Genomic DNA, 8,351 nt, shown 5'->3' on the forward strand with positions numbered 1-8,351 from the left:
AAATGTACCGTACCAAGATACAGAGAGAGAGAGAGAGAGAGAGAGAGAGAGAGAGAGAGAGAGAGAGAGAGAGAGAGAGAGAGAGAGAGAGAGAGAGAGAGAGAGAGAGACATTAATCAAGGTATATTTATATCAAAGTACAATAACACACACACTCCACTTTTCATTTATATTTTATGCTATAGTATTTCTTGGGAGTAGACCCTCTTTTAAACAAGTCTTGTTAAAAAGGATTGCTGCATCAGCTCCATTAATTTTGTGTAGAGTCTTCTCTATTTTCCTTATCAAGGATTTCTCAGTGTTGCTAAAACTGGCAAGGAACATGCCAAAGGGGATCATCAAATCTGGTATAGTCATATTGAATTATATTTATTACTGCTACAAGTTGTTCTCTCTCTCTCTCTCTATCTCTCTCTCTCTCTTTTGACACGACGTTTTGCCCAGATCTGCCAGGGCATTATCACAGCGATGGTTGCTGGAGGACTGAATCTTGGTGGCGAGTCCTTCTCTTTATATCATGGTTGTGCGGGTGCTCACGGATGCTCCTGCAGTTCCCGGGGGATATTCGACTTTCCATTGGTTGGTGGCCTGGCATCAGAAATGCTTGAGGCGCATTGACCTTCTCAGGTGTGTGGCATCACCTGGAGCTGGGTTTTCATTGGCTGCAACCGTGGTGACATCACTCCTGGTATTACTGCCATCTTCTTCAATATTGGTCCCGTCCTAGGCGTTAGTGTTATCCTCTGGAGGGGTGGGGGCTGGACTTTCCTTATACAGCTGGGCAGCAGGAAGGGTTCCTGTGTCATATTTAGGAGGGGTTTTTGTTCTTGGATGAATAACGACTCAAGGATACGTAGGGGTCGCTGATCGGGGGCTCTTCCGATTATCTTGGTGTTTTTTACGATGTCCTCTCATGCGACGTGCTGTTGGTGGGCGGTGAGGCGTGGTGTTTGATGGCACTGTTCTGGGCGCGACAGGAGATCCTCTTGGACAGTCGTAATGTTGTCATTTCGATATAAACTCCAGGACATCCTTGGATAGGGCATGTGTACAGGTAGACGACGTTATTCTGCTTCAGGGGGTCTCCTGCAGGCGGGGCAGGGTTATTCCTCATAACCAGGTTTCTTGTCCTTCGGTTCTTATAATAGATTATAAGAGAGAGCCTCTTCCCTTCCTCCACGGGGGCGACGTTCTCTTCCACAATCTTCTTGATACATCTCTCCTCTTCTTTGTATCCGTGGTGCATGAAGGACTTATAGAAAATGCATACATCATCAGGGGGGGATTCTCCTCATTTTCTTTGTCCTCCATGTATCATTTGTTCAAAGCTGTCCTTATCTCCCTGTTGATCAGCTTGTTGGAGTAACCATTGTTAATCATCATTTGTGAAGCTTGGTCCAGTTCTGCATGGGTGTCCTGCCACACTGAACAGTGCATTAAGGCCCTCCTCACGAAGGCCCTGACGGTGATGGTCTTGAACCTCGCAGGATACTCACTCTCTCTATTTACGCATAGTCCCAAGTTACTAGATTTGGTGTAGATGCTAGTGGTCATCTTCGGGGTAGTCTTTGTAATTAGAACGTCATGGAAGGGGAGGGGAGCCGATCTTTGCTGCTGAATTCAATTGTAAAATTCAGGGCGCTGTTGCTCAGGAACTGCTGGCGAAGGGCTTCAACCTCTTCCTCGAAGTCAGCTTGGATAAATATATCATCAATATATCTAGCATACATCTGGGAACATCGGTGCTGCAAAAAAATGTTATTGTCATGATACAATAAAGTTTTATGCATACTTACCTGGCAGGAATTTCGCGGCACACTCTACAGGTAGGTCAGGTGATCTACCGCCCCGCCGCTGGTGGCGGGAATAGGAATCATTCCCGTTTTCTAAGACAGATTTTCTCTTCCACCTGTCTCCTGAGGGGAGGTCGGGTGGGCCATACACCGTATATATCTGCCAGGTAAGTATGCATAAAACTTTATTGTATCATGACAATAACATTTTTATGCATTCAACTTACCTGTCAGATATATACTTAGCTGATTGGCACCTTTGGCGGAGGGTAAGAGACAGCTAATCTACTGAAATAGACAGGAAAACAACATATGTTGTAGGTAATAAAATTAAAAACCTTGATTCCTACCTGTGTTAGCGAAAGACTTCATGGCTACTGCCTAGGAGCCCGTATTGCTTCAAGAGCCTCAGAGAGGTAGTGACCTCATGCTAAGAGTTACTTGGTGGTCTGTTGGTACGGGGTGGGGTCTTACCCACTTACGCTTCAGAACCTTAGGATCTTTGTCAATGGGGTCCTATCCACTTACATGACAAAACACCTTGCCTATTGGCATGATCATAGAGCACGACACTAATCCCGATCACCTGATCCTCATTGGGGTTAGTACTACGATTGAAAGGAGTCATCCCCGAACATCCTTTCAAGCAACCCACAACTCAACAACAATATTAAAACTAATTATTAAAAATATTAAAAACAAATTTTAAGGATCAGCGTCTGCTCCATTTCCCAGCATAGTATCCGCTGATACATAAGGTCCAAGAGCGAACATTTATCATATGTTATTCTAACATCCTTTAAATAGTGGGATGCAAATACTGAATTGCACCTCCAATAAGTTGCTGCTAAAATGTTTCTCATGGACATATTCTTCGTAAAAGAAAGGGAAGTTGCCACAGCCCGGACTTTGTGAGCTTTCACTCTCAGCAGCTTTAAAGAGTTCTCTTGGCAATTCTATGAGCTTCGGTAATTATATTTCTGACAAAGAATGCCAGTGCGTTCTTTGACATCGGTCTCTTGGGGGTTTCTTACCGAACACCAAAGACCTTGTCGACATCCCTGAAGCTGTGTCTTCTTTTCTAAATAAAATTTTAAGGTCCTGACTGGCAAAGGGACCGATCCAACTCTCTTCCTACCAGAGAAGAGAGTCCCTTGACTTCGAAACTTCTAGGCCAAGTTTAGAAGGGTTCTCATTCTTTGCTAGGAAAAGATCCTGGAAAGAAATGACAGCCGAGTCTTTTCTAAATCCCACCCGAGAGTCCAAAGCATGCAATTCACTGATCCTCTTAGCAGTTGCTAGAGCCAACAGGAATATGCATTTGCTAGTAAGATCTCTGAATGAGATTTTATCTATAGGTTCGAACCTGTCCCGACATCAAGAACTTTAGTTGGACAACGTCCAGGTTCCAACTCGGGGGAGGGGGAATCGATGATCTCAATTTCTTAGTCTCGAAAGACCTGATGAGATCATGAAGATCCTTATTATTCTCGAGATTCAGCCCTCTGTTTCTAAAAACAGCTGAGAGCATGCTCCTATATCCCTTGATAGTTGATACGGCCAATTTGGATTCTTCTCTTAAGAAGAGGAGAAAATCCGCGATTTCGGTTACAGAGGTATTGGAAGAGGACAGCTTCTTCGACCTACACCATCTACGGAAAACTTCCCACTTCGATTGGTAGACCCGCAGGGTAGAGGCTCTGCGGGCTCTAGCAATTGAAGTTGCCACTTTTCTTTGAAAAGCCTCTCGCTCTGACCAGTCTTTTGATAGTCGAAAGGCAGTCAGGGAGAGACTTTGGATGTTTTTGTGGAACCTCTCGAAGTATGGGTTGTCTGAGCAGATCTGTCCTGTCTGGTAGAGATCTGGGGAAGTCCACCGTCCATTCCAGTACCTCTGTGAACCAGATTCGGGAAGGCCAAAAGGGAGCAATTAGTCATTCTCATTCCTTCCGATGCCACAAATTTCCTTACTACTTCCCCCAGCAATTTGAATGGGGGAAAGGCATATGCATCTATGCCTGACCAATCCATAGGAAGGCATCGATCGCTGTGGCTCTGGGATCTTCTTCTAGCGAGCAGAAGTTGTCTATTTTCCTGGAGAGGAACATGGCAAACAGGCCGATCTGGGGTCTCCCCCAGAGTGACCATATTTGTCTGCAGACTCCTGAGTGGAGCATCCACTCTGTCGGGAGAACCTGGTTCTTTCTGCTCAACCTGTCTGCCTTATTTTGTTTTTTACTCCTTGGACAAACCTTGTACGCAGAATAATGCCCCGTTCCTCTGTCCAGGTTTAATAGAGCTCTCGCTATTTCGTTCAGAGAGAAAGAGTGAGTGCCCCCTTGATTCCGGATGTAAGCCAGAGCTGTGGTGTTGTCGGAATTGAACTTGAACTACCACCCCTCTGACTTCCGCTTCGAAGTATTCCAGGGCTAGATGAATTGCCAGGAGTTCCTTCGCATTGATGTGCAGAGTAGTTTGTTGTCTGGTCCAAATACCTGCTACTTCCTTTGGACCCAGTGTTGCTCCCCAACCTGTTTCCGAGGCATCGGAAAACAACCACTGGTGAGGGTTCCGAATCAAGAGGGACACCCCTTCGTTCCTTGTTAATGGGGTTAACCACCACTTTAGGTCGGATTTTATCCCCTGTTGGATGGGAAAAACAAAACGTCTGACAAGTCTCCTGTCTTTTGACTCCACATCCTCTTAGATAAAATTGCAGAGGTCTGAGATTTAATCTTCCCAGGGAAATGAAACTGCTCTACGAAAGGAAAGGGTGCCCAGCAGACTGAGCCATTCCCCTCGCCGAGGTCCCGTTTCTTTCCCTAATAATTCGAGATCTTTTCTAAGCCTCGAGTAATTCTGTCTTGAGATGGAAACGCCCGAAAACCCCGAGAATCCATCTGTATCCCCAGATAGGACTATGTTCTGTCTGGGGATCAATTGTGATTTCTCGAGGTTCACGAGCAGTCCCAGAGATTTTGTCAAGTTCAAAGTCTTCTCCAAGTCCTTCAAGCACTGAATTTCCGATTTTGCTCTTATTAGCCAATCGTCCAGATAAAGGGATATATTTATCCCCTCTAGATGTAGCCATCTCGCAACATTCATCATTAGCCTCGTGAACACTTGAGGGGCCGTTGAAAGGCCGACGCATAGGGCTCTGAATTGGTATACTTTCCCCTGCATCATGAATCGGAGTATTTTCTTCGATGATGGATGCAGGGGGACATGAAAGTATGCATCTTGTAGATCTAAGGAGACCATCCAATCTCCTGGACGAAGAGCCGCAAGGAACCGATTTTGATGTTTCCATAGAGAACTTTGTGTTCTCCACAAATCGGTTCAATGCGCTCACATCCAGGACCGGTCTCCACCCCCCCGAGGATTTCGGAACCAGAAAAAGACGGTTGTAGAATCCTCGGGAATGCGGATCCCGAACCACTTCGATGGCCTCCTTTTGCAACATCTGTTCTACCAGTTGCAATAATGCTTCTTTCTTGGCAGGGTCCCTGTATTGGGCTGACAGTTCCCTCGGGTTCGTAGTCAAGGGAGGTCTGTCTCAAAAGGGGATCATATATCCCTTTGTTACCACGGAAAGGGACCAAATTTCTGCCTGTCTCCGAGCCATTCTTCGGAAATTTCCGAAGTCTGGCTCCTACCGGTGGCTTGAAGGACTGTTGTTCTCATTTCGCTCTCTTGATAGGTCTGAAGGAAGACCTACCTCTCTTCTGCACTACTCTCTTCTAAAAGAGGGTTCTGGCCGAGGTACTCCCTCGAAAGGGCTGTTGAGGAGCCCGAGTCTCTCTCTTAGTAGGACCCGAAGTCCTCGATTTCTTTGCAGATTGGGCCAAGAGATCTTGTGTGGCCTTTTCTGTCAAAGAATGAGAAATATCTTTTACCAGATTTGAAAGGAAACAATTGGTCCGACAGAGGAGCATACAGAAGAGATGACCTCTGAGTAGGAGTAACTGCTTTCGTCAGAAAAGAGCTAAATAAGACTCTCTTCTTCAGAATACCAGTTCCAAACAGAGAGGCCACCTCTCCTGATCCATCCTGAACCGCCTTGTCCATACAGGAAAGAACACTATGAAGGACTTCTGGACTAAGAGATTTCCTTCTCTTGTGTCTTTTTTGCCAACACCCCACCCAAGGGACCAGTCTAAGAAGTTAAAAACTTCCAAGACATTAAACAATCCCTTGAGGAGATGGTCCATCTCAGAAGTCCCCCATGTGATCTTTGCTGATGACAAGGCTTGTCTCCTAGACGAATCTACCAGATTCGAAAAATCTGCTTCGGCAGTGGACGGTAGAGCAAGACCCCGTGGTTTGCCCGTCTCGTACCAAATTCCCTTCTTTCCTGATAGTCTAGAAGGAGGGCAGGTAAAGACTGTCTTCCCCGCCTTCTCCTTGGATTCCAACCAATTTCCTACGAATCGGAGAGCCTTGTTCATGGAAATGGTTTGGCTTCATTTTAATAAAAGATGATTGTTTCAGGACCTTCGTGCTTGTAAATAAAGGACCTTGGAGAAGGAGGAGCAGTCGGGCTTAAAGAGTCCCCAAACTCTGAAGTAAAGAGGGCTGCCAGCGTCTTGTAATCTGACAAACCCGGAGCCGAGTGATCTTCAGAGTCCGAAATCTCTTCCAAATCCAATTCCGAAGAGGATTGTTTATTTCCATCAGGAGACTGGCCTCTTGCAACATCCACCCCACTTTCGCAAGAACGACGACGCCTGTGCGATAACTTCGTCCCTACGAGAGATAGTTTGATCTGCAAAACGACCTTATCCTTCTCCTGGCAAGAGCGATGGCCGCTTGTGCGCACCTTTCTCTCCTGTCAGACGAAGGATGTCCTCTCCTATCGCTTTCTCCGGAACCACCTATGTCCTGACAAGGAATACGGCCGCTGTACGACCAACTAGAGTCCTTGTCAGGTAAAGGTTTATCCTTCCGAAAGCTAAACAAATCCTCTTGGCTTAATTGTCTTTTGGAAGAAGTCCGTCTCTTATTTGTCACTTGTGGCTCATTGCGCCGGGTTGCGCTCGTGATTCCTTGCGCCAAGCTGGCGCTTCTGGCGCATTTCGGCAGGGTGGCGCTTCTGGCGCATTTCGCAGGGTGGCGCTTCTGGCGCTTCTGGCGCATCTGGCGCCTCTGGCGCATTTCGCCATGCTGGCGCTTCTGGCGCATATGGCGCATTTGGCGCTTCTGGCTCTTCTGACTCGTATGGAGTCTCAAACGCATCTGCGCATTGCGCCAGGTTGGCGTTTTTGGCGCATTCTCATACTCCTCTGAGTATAAGAAAAACCGAACGTTCCGTTTCTTCTTTCCTTCCCTTCATCTTCTTTATAGGAAGGAAAGAGTCCTTTCTCCTGGGAGTTTCCTTAGTAAAAACCCCTACTAAGGCCGAAAGTTGCTCCTGCACATTTAGGATAATTTTTGCAGCAGCATTCTCTTTTTCCTTCCCTGATTCAGGTGAGGGATGTCTAGAAGCGGAAGGAAACTCCGATTTCCGTTTAGGAACCAATCTCCTTTTCTTCTTCTCACAAGGTGATAGATCGGAGAAAAGCTCAGGGCTTAAATCTAAAGTTGGAGCCTTCCAACTTCTCTTTAAGGGGCGTGACAGTTCATCAGAACTCCAATCCCTTACATTCGGTGAAGAATCTGAAGAAGAAAAACACTTCTTTTAGGATGCTTTTTCGATAGCGATCCTTGGCAGTTGGGTCGTCACAGAATCTGCCGAGGGGACGCCTGATCGGTGGGGATTCTCCGTAACCTCCGTAAGGCTTTCGACATCCTTCTCCTCTGGCCTGTGAGCTTGGAAGAGGTCTAGGCCTGGGAGCGAGACAGAGCCGATCAGACGCACCCTCCACTGCACTAGGACACTTAATTCACTATCACTGTGCTTACCTTTCAACGTCCGCATTTGACGTTCCATCCTTTGTAGTGCAGCTTTAAGATCTGCAATTTCCGTTGCCGGATTTGCAGTCTTAGTACTAGAGGAAGAAGATAGAGGTTTAGGGTTAGGTGTTAATTTAATAGGCTCGTTAGAGCGAGACCTACTTACGCTTCTGGAGGAAGCCTTCCTAGCCCTATCCATCTCTAATTTCCTTAAATATGAATTTAAATTCTTCCATTCTTCCTCATTCATATTTACACATTCATCACAGGTGTTAGAAATTGAACATTCATTCCTTCTACACCCCTTACAAACTGTGTGAGGGTCTACGAAGCTTTCGGTAGCCTCACCATGCATCCCTCATTTACACACTGTCTTCTAACCGTAAAGCTAGAATCCGACATCATGAGAAATATCCAAAACCAAGTCCAAAAAACAGTCCACGAAAGAGTATGCCAAACCAAAGATCCAATACGTCACCAAAATAACCGGCTTAGAAGATCAATAGCGATGAAAAAATACGAAAATCAAATCAGGAGTAACAACAACAATGTTGCTGTCACGGCCGATAGAGAAAATCTGTCTTAGAAAACGGGAATGATTCCTATTCCCGCCACCAGCGGCGGGGCGGTAGATCACCTGAACCTACCTGTAGAGTGTGCCGCGAA

The 8,351-nt window shown here is 46.2% G+C and overlaps 1 protein-coding gene across 1 annotated transcript in view; it reads right to left on the minus strand.

The window, feature by feature from the left end:
• LOC135206760 (peroxisomal multifunctional enzyme type 2-like) overlaps positions 1-8,351 on the minus strand; it is a 198,689-nt gene that overhangs the window by 142,611 nt on the left and 47,727 nt on the right. The window lies entirely within an intron of this gene.

The sequence above is a fragment of the Macrobrachium nipponense genome, chromosome 31, assembly GCF_015104395.2.
Source record: "Macrobrachium nipponense isolate FS-2020 chromosome 31, ASM1510439v2, whole genome shotgun sequence".
NCBI lineage: Eukaryota > Metazoa > Arthropoda > Malacostraca > Decapoda > Palaemonidae > Macrobrachium > Macrobrachium nipponense.